Source organism: Astatotilapia calliptera, chromosome 15, assembly GCF_964374335.1.
Source record: "Astatotilapia calliptera chromosome 15, fAstCal68.1, whole genome shotgun sequence".
Lineage (NCBI taxonomy): Eukaryota > Metazoa > Chordata > Actinopteri > Cichliformes > Cichlidae > Astatotilapia > Astatotilapia calliptera.
In genome coordinates, this window is record NC_137436.1 from 28,198,421 (window position 1) to 28,213,579 (window position 15,159).

The following is a 15,159-nucleotide window of genomic DNA, read 5'->3' on the forward strand; positions in this document are numbered from 1 at the left end:
GGACTGTGTTGCTGGCTGAGGCCATTCACATTGCAGTAGGGCCTGTGTTGCTGGCTGAGGCCATTCACATTGCAGTAGGGCCTGTGCTGCTGGCTGAGGCCACCTATATTTCACGAGGGCCTGTGTTGACGACTGATGCCATCCACAATACACCAGGGCCAGTGGTGTTGGCTGAGGACATTCAAATTGCACCAGGGCCAGGTGTGCTGGCTAATACCATCCACATTTCACCAGGGCCAGTGATTTCTGTGAGGCCATCTTCACTAGACCAGGGTCTGTGCTGCTTGCTGATGCCATCGAAAATACACCAGGGCCAGTGATTCCTGTGAGGCCATCTTCACCAGTCCAGGGTCTGTGCTGCTAGCCATCCAAATTACCCAAGGGCCTGTGTTGTTGGCCGAAAACAACCACATTTCACCAGGGTTTGTGTTACTGGATGATGCGATCCACATTTCACCAGGGCCAGTGTTGTTGGCTGAGGTCATCCACATTTTACCAGGGCCTGTGCTTTTGGCTAATGCCATTCACATTACACCTGGGCCTGTGGTGCTGAACCATTTCATGCACATTTCACCAGATCAAGTAGTGTTGGCTATGGCCATTACACCAGGGTGTGTGGTGCTGTCCAATACCATCCATATTTCACCAGGGACAGTGTTGTTAGATGAGGCCATCCACATTACAAAAGGGCCTGTGCTACTGGCTGAGGACATTTACATTTCACCAGGGCCTGTGTTGGTGGCTGATCCCATCCACAACATACAAAGGCCTGTGCTACTGGCTGATGCCATCCACATTACACCAGGGCCAGTGCTCCCTGTGAAGCCATCTTCACCACACCACTGCCTGTGTTGCTGGCAGACGCCATCCACATTGCACCAGGGACAGTGCTCCCTGTGAGGCCATATTCACCACACCAGGGCCTATACTGTTGGCTGAGGCCATCCACATTACACCAGGGCCTTTGGTGCTGGCCAATACCATCCACATTTCACCAGGGCAACTGTTGTTGGCTTCTACCATCCATATTACACCACGGACAGTGTTTCCTGTGATGCCATCTTCACCTGACCAGGGCCTCTGTTGCTCGTTGATGCCATCCACATTACACCAGGGTGTGTGGTGCTGACCAATACCATCCATATTTCACCAGGGCCACTGTTGTTGGCTTCTACCATCCACATTACACCAGGGACAGTGCTTCCTGTGAGGCCATCTTCACCACACCACTGCCTGTGTTACTGTCAGGGGCCATCCACATTACACGCGGGCCTGTGGTGTTGTCCGAAACCATCCACATTTCACCAGGGCTTGTGTTTCGGCCTGATGACATCCACAAAACATAGGGGCCTGTGGTGCTGGATGAGGCCATCCACATTACACCAGGGCCTGTGGTGCTGGCCAATACCATCCACATTTCACCAGGCCCAGTGTTGTTGGCTGAGGCCATCCACATTACACCACTGCCAGTGCTTCCTTTGATTCATTCATCACCACACCAGGGCCTGTGGTGCTGGCCAATACCATCCACATTTCACCAGGGCCACTGTTGTTGGCTGAGGCCATACACTTTACACCAGGCACAGTGCTTCCTGTGAGGCCATCTTCACCACACCAGGGCCTGTACTGTTGGATGAGGACATCCACATTACACCAGGGACAGTTCTTCTTGTGCGGCCATCATCACCACACCAGGGCCTGTGCTACTTGCTGATGCCATCCACAATACACCTGGGCCTGTGGTGCTGACCAATATCATGCACAATTCACCAGGGCCAGTGGTGTTGGCTCAGGACATTCACATTACACCAGGGTGTGTGGTGCTGACCAATACCATCCACATTTCACCAGGGCCAGTGTTGTTGGCTGGGGCCACCCACATTACACCAGGGACAGTGCTTCCTGTGATTCCATCATCACCACACCAGGGCCTGTGGTGCTGGCCAATAACATCCACATTTCACCAGGGCCACTGTTTTTAGCTGAGGCCTGTGACAAAGTGGCTAGGACAGAATTCATTTGCCATTTGTCACTTGCGTATATTGTTATTCTGTGTTCTGTTATTTTACAGTCAGCCATAATGCTTTAATTTAGACATTGCTGGTGTAACTTCTCTTAACACACAATATCCCGGGTTTTGTTTGTGTTAACAGTAGTTACATTCTTTACATCCATGCATGTGTTTTAAAGCAAACACTACTAACTAGTGATGGCCTGCTTGAAGCTGACACTCCGAAGCGTGTCGAAAAAAACAACACACTGGTTCAGAAGCACTGTGTCGAGGCTTGCTTCGTTTGGCAAAAGTCACGTGACCAGTGACGTCCGAAGCTTCATTACGCACGTAACTGCTTCGGTACCTGATTCAAACGGATATAAGGAAGTGAATCATCCTCGGGATTCGTGGAGTGTGTTGATGGTGACAGATAGCGAAGAGGTGATCATTCCACTGACAGATATGGAGCCAGCGAGGAAGAGAGGACGTTCTGGCGTGTGGGAATATTTTGAGTTGATTTTGCTCAATTCATTTTATCTGCCGAAGTGAAAAACTTGAAATGTCCAAAATCATGTTTTCATAATGTAAATATCATTACAGCATATGACTTTAGGAACACTTCCATGTGAATTAAAGCTAATGAAGACTACAAAAATGTATTTGACACTATACGTACATTACATTGCTACACAGTTTAGAAAATCATTTTGTTTATTGTTTTTAGGTGATAGTCTGCAGGACCCAGGAATACCTGCATATCTACCAACTTACAGTGTAGTTCCTGCACTCCACAGCCTCTTCTGTTCCATGCAAGTGGATTTTCTCCAGGGCAGGAGAAACTATTTCTAAGAAAAGAAACAGATTCAGCCAGCGCACAGTAACACTAATCCTCTTTTTAAATGTAAATAACAAAAGGGCTACCTGACATAGATCATGTTTTTACTTAGCAAGTTCTTGATTAGGGGTGGGTTTTGATTATTGCCTTTCTGATTCCAATCCATGCTAAATTGAATAAAGTGATATTGATTCATTACAATCCTGTGTCGATTTGTAAATTAACGTTATTATGCCTGAAACGCCAGCATCTCAGGTTAAACCTCACAACATGTCGTCAAACACCATGCAGCTAAAACAGTAACCGGGAGCAGGTTTACGGATTCTGCATACAAACGTGAACACAGAGCGCGGACCCAACGCGTCAGAATCAGATTTTGGTGTGTCGTCGGGTCCGCGCTGTGTTTGCCTCTTTTCTTCGCTGGCTTCTGCAGCTGCAGGTTTCATAACTCTCTGTTTACATCTCTAATTAAGTCTCACATGTGTCAGCTTTCTTTTAATAGATACGAAATTATGGATATATACTGATAAATGACCAGAATTGTAATATTTCTGACTGAGGCAAAACTTTCCAGATTCCAATCAAATTGAACCGGATCCTGTATCGAATCAAAATGATTCTACAAATCAGTGACGATGCAGCCGTACTCAGCCCCCTAAGCATTTTCCCTTTCCAGTTCACAATCAATCCCACCCCTAGGTCAAAAATATGTATAGGACAATTGGTCTAATCTAATATTTTGTATGAACCTGTCCAGCTGTCCAGTGATTAAATGACAAGTAGATGGAGGCAGGACTTCACAGCAGGGGCATACTCCATAATGTGCTGTTCAGTCTCATATGTATATTATATATATTGCTCACTTATTGTATTTACCAACATCAAGGACTTATGAGCAAAGAAAGGCCACACCATAGTGCATGTTTAAATAGGGAAAGTTTATTGATCAAAATGTATTACGCAAATACGCATTACATTTTTTTTCAGCCCCCCAATCGAGAAAACAAAACCAATTACATGTTCAAAGCAACGGAACGGTGGCCCAATATCAGAGAGAACTCCACTCTTGAGTGAGCAGTGATAATTGAGCAGTCTGTTTTATTCTGCAGATTCAAGCTGCTCTTTAAAATTTTCGCCACCAGATGTCACCGGAGAGGACTGTGTTGAAAAGCTTCGAGTAATGAACCGTTTTTCAATACAAGCTTCAGTGCTTCGGAAAGCTTCATTTGGCCATCACTACTACTAACCATCAGATCATCTGAATTCTCTTCTGTTTACAGGCACATGTCTAGTAAATTATGTTTCTTTATGTTGCTTTGGTTATACTTACCATGGTGTCCATGTTGTGCTTGCAGGTCCTATATGTGAGACAGGTGTATGAGAAGGGCCGCCCACTACTTCCTGTTTATATAGGGTCATGAGGTCAATGATTGGATCACCGGGTGTAACCAAATGGAGGGTTTTTCATTTTGTATAGTATTGTTTGTTTTCTTTAAAGTAGCCTTTTGAGTTATATTGTATGCAGTGTTTTACTTTACAAACTATTTAGTTGAGTAAATGAGTTTGTCAGTTTCATGCATGACTTTATTCCTGTTCTTTGTTTAGAATTGTATTATTTGGTTTGACCTATTTTGTTCAATGGTAGTGACTAACGAGGTCAGGTGTGGGCAAAGTCTTGTATAAAGCCAGTGGGATTTTTGCATGCCTGATTGATTGTTCTATGGTAAAAGGGAGATGCTAGCAATAAAGTATGCTTAAAAAGAACTTCAATTGTCTGCTAATGCTATTTATTTATCACCTTCCTTGCTGCTTAAGCTATGCTACATCACAAATGGTGGCAGCAGTGGCTCCAGGCCAATAGGTTATAGCAATGCAGAAATCAGCCAAGTCAAGGAAACCTCAAGGGCCAACAGATTTTCCCCCAGAGGAGGCCCAAGATGATGGCAACCTGCCAGAAGCTACGGGTGAGCACAGCACGGAAGCACAAAGTCTCTCAGAGCTCTCAACTTTATTAAAAGGCCTGATGCAACAGCATGCTGACCGTGAGGCAAAATGGGAGCAGGACAGACAACGCCAGGATGAATGGTGGCATAGAATGCAACACCAGTTCAGCCAACTGCAGCAGGAGGTCCAGTCGGAGCGCCGGGAGCATCAGATGCTGTGGGAAGGTGCAGTAGCTGATTCCAGAGTGCCTCTGAGTTCTTCAGTGCGGCAAAAGGTGCAGCAACTTGTTCAACAGCGAGGAAACCCCCCTGAATCTTCCACAGCACCACATTCATCCAATCTGGACAGAGTAAGCGGTTGGAAAGGCCCGAAGATGCAGCCCTATGGTGAGGATGAAGATATTGAACATTATTTAACCACTTTTGAGAGGATTGCAACAGGATGTCAGTGGCCACAAGAAGAATGGGCACTGCATCTGGCTCCACTTCTTAGTGGTAAAGCACGTGCGGCATATGTTGCTATGGACACTGAAGAAACAATGGACTATGATAAGGTAAAAACCGCCGTTCTTGAAAAATTTGAAATAAGTGCTGAGACTTACCGAACCGGATTCCACAACATGATGGTGAAGGACGATGAGACACCCAAAGAGCTGCGAACCCGCCTTAAAGACCTATATGAAAAGTGGATGCTTCCAAAGGAGAAGACAAAGGACCAAATAGGAGATGTCATAGTGATGGAACAGTTTCTCAGAGTTCTTAACCCAGAGCTGAGGACCTGGGTGAAAGAGCGCAACCCCACCACTTCAAAAGAAGCTGCAGAGATGGCAGAGGCTTTTCTTGCAGCCCGACGCCCACAAAAAGGGTACATGGTAGGAAAACCCAGTTCAGCCAATGTTTTTGTGGGTAGGTCAGGGGGTGGGAATGGGTAAAAAGCTAAAAGCCCTAAACAAAGTTCCCCAATCACTAGCAGTAGCCGCGCTAGAGAAGTAAAGCAGAGAGGCCCGTTGGTGTGTCATGCCTGTGGTCAAGCAGGTCACTTTAAGGCAGATTGCCCAGGTCAGCAAGTCAGTAAGACTTACATGTGTCTTTCACCACAGTGTTTTGACTTGCTAGAGGAAGAAACAGAGTCTCTAGTACCCTCCAGTGATCAGGAGCACACCATCTGTGTTTTCATTGAGGGAAAACCGTGTGTTGCCCTCTTGGATTCAGGCAGTAGCCGCACACTTGTCAGGCAAGATTGCCTCCCTAGCGACACCACATTTTGTGGTAAAGTTAAAGTCTGGTGTGTTCAAGGTGATAATGTTGATTATCCTATTGCCAATGTTTGCCTGCAAGTTAATGAAAAGGAGTACGTACTTACAGTTGGAGTAATGGATAAACCTCCCTACCAGATTGTGTTGGGCCGGGACATGCCAATTCTTGGGGAGTTATTAGCAAAGACAGAGAAGGACAGAGAAGAGAAGAATCTGCATGTTGCATGTGAAGGTCTGCTAGTAGTCACTAGGTCTGGTAATAAAGCTTCTCAGTCAGAGCCAGGTTTGAGTGAGTTGCCCTATGCAGACAGTGAAATTCCAGATATTGACAGACCAAGTAGGCCACATATAAAGAAAAGTAAAATGCAGAGAAGACAGGAAAAAGTGAGGGGGACAGAAATTGCTGAGTCACTTCCTGAACCAGAGATCGATGAGCTCCTGGTTGTCCCGAGCAATATTGTCCAACTCCAAAGGGAGGACCCCTCTTTAGCACCCCTGTTCGCTTAGAGCACCCAAGAATCAGCACAGATTACAGAAAGAGTACGGGAAGTATTCATTGTTAAGAATGAACGACTATATCGTCGTAGCAAAGTTGGTGACCAGTTGGTTGTTCCCAAAAGCTTAAGGCCTGTAGTCTTGCAGTTGGCTCATTCAGTTCCTTGGGCAGGCCACTTAGGACATCTTAAAACCTTTTCCAGAATGGTAACTCGTTTTTTTTGGCCACAGCAATTTTCAGACACTGCCCAGTTTTGCAAATCATGTCCACAGTGTCAGTTGACAGCCCCAAGTAGGAAAGGAGACAGAGCCCCACTCATTCCTATGCCTGTAATAGACGTCCCCTTTTCTCGTGTTGCCATGGATATTGTCGGCCCATTGGACAATGGTCCAATGGGCCCACTGGTTCAGGGCATAGGTACATTCTAGTGATTTGTGACCATGGAACAAGGTATCCTGAAGCTTTTCCATTGAGAAGGGTCAAAGCCCGCCAAATAGCTAATTGTCTGATACAGATGTTTTCAAGGGTGGGTATTCCCAAAGAAATCTTGACAGACCAAGGCTCAAACTTCACTTCCAACCTGTTGAAAGAAGTCTACAAACTTCTGGGAATTACAGGAATCAAAACGAGCCCTTATCATCCACAAACTGATGGACTTGTTGAGAGGTTTAATAAAACCCTGAAATCAATGCTGAGGAGGTTCGTAAGAGAATCGGGAAAAGACTGGGACCAATGGCTTCCATTTTTGCTTTTCGCCTATAGAGAGGTACCACAAGCATCAACTGGATTTTCTCCGTTTCAGCTCTTGTACGGCCATAATGTCAGAGGTCCACTGGATGTACTTCGGGAAGCTTGGGAGGAAGCTAGCCCTGAAAAACAGTGCTCTTCCCTCTCTTATGTGTTGAAAATGAGGGACAAGCTTGAACAGTTTCAGGAACTGGCTCATTGTCACCTAGTAAGTGCCCAGCGACGTCAAAAACAGAACTATGCTAAGACAGCTCGCAGGAGGACCTTTAAAGAAGGACAAAAAGTGTTGCTCCTTTTGCCAACCACTGAAAGCAGTCTCTTAGGGGCCATTTGTGATAAACAGGAAAGCAGGTCCTGTCACTTATGAGCTCAACATGCCGAATCGTCGGAAAAAGCAACAGGTGTTTCATGTCAACATGTTGAGGGAGTGGATTGAGAAGCCAGAGCAATCACTTCAGTTGTGAGCTCGTGTTGTACTGCAGGAAGAAGAGCCTCAAGAGCAATTCTTTCCCACCAGTACTGAAGAAAAGCTATTTCCGGATTTGAGCCATCTATCACCAGAACAGCAGGAGGAGCTCGCGGCCATAATGCCACAGGAGCTTTTCAGCACAAAGCCAGGCTACACCCATCTTATTCAGCATGACATACACCTGCGTTGTTCGAATCAACCACCCATCAGGGATACCACCCCCAGAGTTCCAGCAAAGCTAATGCCAGCATTGAAACAGGAGGTGGAAGAAATGCTTGCAACAGGGATTATAGAGCCATCTAGAGGTGAGTGGTGTAGCCCTGTGGTACTCGTCCCCAAGAAAAATGATGCAAGACAGAGATTTTGTGTTGACTTCTCAAAACTTAATGCTGTCTCTGTTTTTGATGCATATCCTATGCCAAGAGTGGATGAATTGATTGAGTGCTTGGGTAATGCCAAGTACCTCACAACACTCGACCTTTGTAAAGGTTATTGGCAAGTCCCCCTAACAGAGTCCTCAAGGGATTTAACTACATTCAGGGTTCCCAGCGGACTTTATCGTTTCAGAACTATGCCTTTCGGACTACATGGAGCTCCAGCCACGTTCCAGAGGCTGGTGGACTTGGTTCTGAAAGGAGCTGATGGCTATGCAGCAGCGTATATTGACGACATTGTGGTGTTCAGCGAGACATGGGAGGACCATGTGAAACATCTGGCTGATGTCCTGCAACGCATCAGAACAGCTGGACTAGTCATCAACCCTGGGAAGTGCCACATTGCACAGACCGAGGTGGAGTACCTGGGTTACGTCATTGGGGGTGGGGTCATCCGCCCTCAGGTGAGTAAGGTCGAGAACCTTGCCTCTTGTCCAACTACAAAGAAAAAGTTGAGATCCTTCCTGGGTTTAGCTGGCTGGTATCGTTGTTTCATCCCTAATTTCTCTACCAGATCAGCTATTCTTAGTGATTTAACTCGTAAATCATGCCCCAACAAAATTAAATGGACTCCAGAGTGTGAGGCTGCATTCATGGATTTGAAAAACTGTTTGTGTAATGAGCCTGTGTTGCAGTGTCCAGACTTTACGTGCCTGTTTATTGTACAGACTGATGCTTCAGGAGTTGGGCTGGGAGCTGTGTTGCTGCAAGGTGATGGAGAGGACCAAAGACCTGTGCCGTAAGCTCTTCCCCAGAGAAATGAAGTATTCCACAATTGAAAAAGAAGCTTTGGCAATAAAATGGGCTTTGGACACTCTGAGATACTATCTACTGGGAGGTGAATTTGTGCTTGAAACTGATCATCGAGCTTTACAGTGGATGAGCAGAATGAGAGACACCAACGCAAGAATCACGAGGTGGTATCTTTCACTGCAGCCATATTGTTTTAAGATTCTGTATAGAGCAGGGAAAAAGAATGTTGTGGCAGACTTTCTTTCCCGTTCCTATGAAGAGTAACGGACTTAAGGGGGGGGGGGGAAATGTGACAAAGTGGCTAGGACAGAATTCATTTGCCATTTGTCACTTGCGTATATTGTTATTCTGTGTTCTGTTATTTTACAGTCAGCCATAATGCTTTAATTTAGACATTGCTGGTGTAACTTCTCTTAACACACAATATCCCGGGTTTTGTTTGTGGTAGCAGTAGTTACATTCTTTACATCCATGCATGTGTTTTAAAGCAAACACTACTAACCATCAGATCATCTGAATTCTCTTCTGTTTACAGGCACATGTCTAGTAAATTATGTTTCTTTATGTTGCTTTGGTTATACTTACCATGGTGTCCATGTTGTGCTTGCAGGTCCTATATGTGAGACAGGTGTATGGGACGGGCCGCCCACTACTTCCTGTTTATATAGGGTCATGAGGTCAATGATTGGATCACCGGGTGTAACCAAATGGAGGGTTTTTCATTTTGTATAGTATTGTTTGTTTTCTTTAAAGTAGCCTTTTGAGTTATATTGTATGCAGTGTTTTACTTTACAAACTATTTAGTTGAGTAAATGAGTTTGTCAGTTTCATGCATGACTTTATTCCTGTTCTTTGTTTAGAATTGTATTATTTGGTTTGACCTATTTTGTTCAATGGTAGGGACTAACGAGGTCAGGTGTGGGCAAAGTCTTGTATAAAGCCAGTGGGATTTTTGCATGCCTGATTGATTGTTTTATGGTAAAAGGGAGATGCTAGCAATAAAGTATGCTTAAAAAGAACTTCAATTGTCTGCTAATGCTATTTACTTATCACCTTCTGTCACGGACCGCCGTGGCAGACCGTGTGGAGTGAGTGGAGGACCCAAGAGCAAACAGTAGTGATGGGCAGATGAAGCACTGAAGCTTTTCATCCAATTGGTTCACCCCAACGCGAAGCTTCATGAAGCTTCATTTGCTCTAGCAGGACACCTACTGGACGTAAAAATAATAGCTGGCATGAATTTGAAGAGTGTGGCATTTTGCACACAGCCTGTAAATGTCAACAACAAAAGGAGTGTGTAAAACATGTATATTGTAGTGATGGCAGTATACTGTGTATATTTATAGTGGCAGTATGGGAAATGATTATTTGGAAATGCTTGAAATGGAAATGATCATTTACTGTGAGGTGAGGTGTGGTTGGGGTGTGGACAGTGGTTGTGCTTTTGTAACGTTGAGGTATGGACAGCTACACACTGAGGCTTTGAGCCTCAGTCCTGCCTGTTCACATTTTATTCTGTAAAAACTAAATTTTCACTGCTTTTATGACCTTTTTAGTGGGGAGAACATAGCTAGGATTTAATGATTTAACAAATCTTTTGAATCCTTTGTCCTCCACAATGCTAAATGGCTGGGAGTCCTCAATCACCATGCTGACCAGGTCTTCATCTATTTGAGATTGTTCTCCTGAGGAAAGACAATAAAGATAAAGCACAAATATAAATATCACACACGTAACTTATAACAGTTGTATAATATTGTTATATCATTTAGTAACATTACTGCATGCTATATTATCATTGCATTTGATGGCTCACCTGGTCTTGCTCCACGATCGGTGTCCCCCTTATTCTCATGCAAAGCTCTGTAGTGCCTAAGCATGGATGAGGTGTTGCTATGTGCCAGCTCCCTGGCACATAGCAAACACTTCACCTTGTACAAAAGTCAAGACAGCTCAACATAAATTGTATTGCACCATCAGTATCACGAAAATACATCTTCTGTAGAAATTTACATACCTTGTTGGGAGGAATAAGATCAAAATGTTCCCACACAGGGGAGGACATCCTCCTCTTCTTAGCTGGCTCCATTCTCTCCTGACTTTCCTCACTCTCATAAACCTCCATACGGTCTCCAAACTCTCACTAACCGCAACTCTCCATCAAACACCCACATTTTTGAATGAAGTCTGAGGGGTTTATATCGCTGTCATATCTCGCGGCAAAGTTCGAACCACTTCATGAACCAGTCACGTGGTACAGCCGGGCAGCGAGGCTTCGGACGTCATCATTTTCAGCTCCTCCCATAAATGAAGCAAGCCTCGATACGCGCTTCGCGGAAACGCCCCCTCCATTACTCGACACACGCCTCGATACAGAACGTCCCATCACTAGCAAACAGAGGTGAGGACACAAAACCGGACTTAACAGAAGGCGAGCCTTTATTTAGGGCCGAAAACTTAAGGAACAAGGCAGCAAAGCAACTGAGGGAAAACCTGAACATAGACTGGGAAAACTATGGCTAAACAAAGTACAAACTAGGCCTCGTTAAGGCTGGGAAACTATGACAAGGGGTAGGGGAGATAACACAGACGACGCGACGCAGACTACATGAAACACAGAGACTAAATACACATGAGGGATGATCAGGGGAAGTGGCCACACATGGGATCACAGCTGACACACATGAACCTAACGACAGGACAGGAGGGTGCAACTGAATACACTGACAATGAATACAGACTTACAAAGTAAAACAGGAAACATGGAAATTAGACATGACAAGAACTAAACATAACCACGCAGACAGGATTCATGACCCAGGGAAACTTAGTACAGGGGAGATGACATAACTGACAGCATGAACTTGACAGTACAAGACACACAGACATAAACACACGAAGGGCAAGGGAGACTTAATGCAAGGGTAATATATACAAATGGCTGGGCTACCTTAGAGAACCTAAACAAACCATAAACATCAAAATAGGCTAAACATAACACACTGGGTCACACGACCCAGAACCATGACACCTTCCTTGCTGCTTAAGTTATGCTACATCACAAGGCCATACACATTACACCAGGGACAGTGCTTCCTGTGAGGCTGTCAGGGTCCTGGGTCTCCTGACCCAGCATTTTAGTTCTTTGTGATTTTTGTATTATTGTACTTGGTGTGAGTTATTCTATAGTTTCTAGTTTCGATCCCTTGCCCTTCTCGTTTCTCTGTGTCCCCTCTGTTCTGTAAGTCTATGTCTGCATGTTTGAGTTCCCCTCCGTGTCTATCGGTTCTTAGAGTCCTCTGCCTTATGGTTTATGTCTCTGTTTCTTAGTTGCTGTCTCCACGGTGTCAAGTTTGCGTCTCTGTGTGATCCTTCCTGTTTTACTTTGAAGGTCCGTGACTTATGTGAATGTGTCCTGCTTTGCTTGTCTCGTCAGTTCTAATTTCCCCCAGCTGTGCTCTCCTTCTGTGTCTCATTCTCCTCGTTACTTCCCAGTGTATTTAGACCCTGTGTTTCTCTGAGTCAGTGTTGCGTCGTACCCTCAACAGGCTATGTGTGTTTTGCCTCCGTGTTGCCAGTGTTTTGTTTCCAGTTCCAGTTCAGTGTTTTGTTTCCAGTTCAGTGTTTTCTGCTTCAGTGTTTTAGTCCACCAGCGTTTTTCTTTGTCTTTTGATGCCTTTAGTTAGTAAGAGGGTTTCCAGCAATAAAGCTGCGCTTTAAGTTGAACTTCTGTGTCTGAGTCCTGCATTTTGGATCCACCACTCCTGCCACACAGCCAACCATGACAGAACGATGCAACCATCAAATGGATCCTGCGGACTCACAGTCTCAGTATCTCGCGCAGTTGTGGAATTACTGCCGGGGCGTAATCCACGCTGAGGACACCCCCAAGAGACTCATTCAGGTGGTCTTTTTCGACAACTTTTTGTCTTCCACCCTCTGCACAGCTGGTTTTTTGGACATTAAAAGATTAAAACAACTAATAACAGCTCTGAGGGCCAGGATTTGCTTCGAACTGTTTGGCATGGGTGGTCCAGGCAAGGAAGGGTCAGCTACCCTCCTGGAAGCCCTCGCTGCCTGGTATTCTCAGCATCAGCATCCTTTCCCATCAAGATTTATCACTAAATCATTCGATCCTCCCTTAAGAGAGAAACTGCATCCTCGCTGCCTTCACCCCAGTACACCAGTGTCACCTGTGTCTCCAGTAGCTCAGCTCCCAGTGTCACCTGCCCCGCAGCCACTCTCAGCTCGGTTAGCCGCCCCGCAGCCTCCCTCAGCTCGGTTAGCCGCCCCGCAGCCTCCCTCAGCTCGGTTAGCCGCCCCGCAGCCACTCTCAGCTCGGTTAGCTACCCCGCAGCCACTCTCAGCTCAGTCTCCAGAGTCACCAGTGTCACTGTCAGTTCAGTCAACAGAGTCACCAGTATCACTGTCAGCTCAGTCTCCAGAGTCACCCTCAGTTCAGCCTCATGACAGAGGCCATCTTCACCACACCAGGGAGTGTGCTTTTGGATGAGGCCATACACATTACACCAGGGCCTGTGGTGCTCGTTGATGCCATCCACAATACACAAGGGCCTGTGGTGCTGACCAATATCATGCACATTTCACCAGGGCCAGTCGTGTTGGCTGAGGACATCCACATTACACCAGGGCCTGTGGTTCTGGACAATACATCCACATTTCACCAGGGCCACTGTTGTTGGCTGAGGCCATACACATTACACCAGGGACAGTGCTTCCTGTGAGGCCATCTTCACCACACCACTGCCTGTGTTACTGGCACAGGCCATCCACATTACACCCGGGCTTGTGGTGTTGTCCGAAATCATCCACTTTTCACCAGGGCTTGTGTTTCTGCCTGATGACATCCACAAAACACAGGGGCCTGTGATACTGGCTGATGCCATCCACATTACACCACTACCAGTGCTTCCTGTGAGGCCATCATCACCACACCAGGGCGTGTGGTGCTGGATGAGGCCATCATCACCACACCAGGGCCTGTGGTGCTGGCCAATACCATCCACATTACACCAGGGCCAATGGTGTTGGCTGAGGAAATTAACATTAGACCAGGAACTGTGTTGCTGGCTGAGGCCACCTATATTTCACGAGGGCCTGTGTTATTGGCTGATGCCATCCACAATACACCAGGGCCAGTGATTTCTGTGAGGCCATCTTCACTAGACCAGGGTCTGTGCTGCTTGCTGATGACATCGAAAATACACCAGGGCCAGTGATTCCTGTGAGGCCATCTTCACCAGACCAGGGCCTGTGCTGCTAGCCATCCAAATTACCCAAAGGCCTGTGTTGCTGGCCGAAAACAACCACATTTCACCAGGGCCTGTGGTGTTGCTGAATGAGGCCATCCACATTATACCAGGGCCTGTGCTACTCGTTGATACCATCCACATTTCACCAGGGCCTGTGCTGCTGGCTGATACCATCCACATTTTACAGGGGCCTGTGCTTTTGGCTGATGCCATTCACATTACACCAGGGCCAGTGGTGTTGGTTGAGGACATTCACATTTCACCTGGGGCTGTGGTGCTGAACCATTTCATGCACATTTCACCAGATCAAGTGGTGTTGGTTATGGCCATTCACATTACATCAGTGTGTGTGGTGCTGTCCAATACCATCCATATTTCACCAGGGACAGTTTTGTTAGATCAGGCCATCCACATTACAACAGGGCCTGTGATACTGGCTGAGGACATTTACAGTTCACCAGGGCCTGTGGTCATGGCTGAGGCCATCTACATTTCACCAGGGCCTGTGTTGGTGGCTGATCCCATCCACAATATACAAAGGCCTGTGCTACTGGCTGATGCCATCCACATTACACCAGGGCCAGTGCTCCCTATGAGGCCATCTTCACCACACCACTGTCTGTGTTGCTGGCAGAGGCCATACACATTGCACCAGGGCCAATGCTCCCTGTGAGGCCATCTTCACCACACCAGGGCCTGCGTTCCTGGCTGATGTGATCCACAATTCACAACGGCCTGTGCTACTGGCTAAGGCCATTCACATTAAACCAGGGTGTGTGGTGCTGACCAATACGATCCATATTTCACCAGGGCCACTGTTGTTGGCTGAGGCCATACACATAGCACCAGGGACAGTGCTTTTGGCTGAGGCCATCATCACCACACCAGGGCGTGGGGTGCTGAGTGAGGCCGACCACATTACACCAGGACCTGTGTTACTCGTTGATGCCATCCACATTA

At 46.4% G+C, this 15,159-nt stretch overlaps 2 long non-coding RNA genes across 2 annotated transcripts; both read right to left on the reverse strand.

The window, feature by feature from the left end:
• Positions 1-4,821: 4,821 nt before the first annotated feature.
• Positions 4,822-9,973, reverse strand: LOC145420587 (uncharacterized). The gene is made up of 3 exons (XR_013901911.1): positions 9,512-9,973; positions 5,374-5,463; positions 4,822-5,153 (listed from the first exon to the last, which is right to left on the reverse strand). It is a non-coding gene; the product is annotated as an uncharacterized LOC145420587 (long non-coding RNA).
• Positions 9,974-10,422: 449 nt separating this feature from the next.
• LOC145420665 (uncharacterized) lies at positions 10,423-11,287 on the reverse strand. The gene is made up of 2 exons (XR_013901981.1): positions 10,743-11,287; positions 10,423-10,611 (listed from the first exon to the last, which is right to left on the reverse strand). It is a non-coding gene; the product is annotated as an uncharacterized LOC145420665 (long non-coding RNA).
• Positions 11,288-15,159: the final 3,872 nt, after the last annotated feature.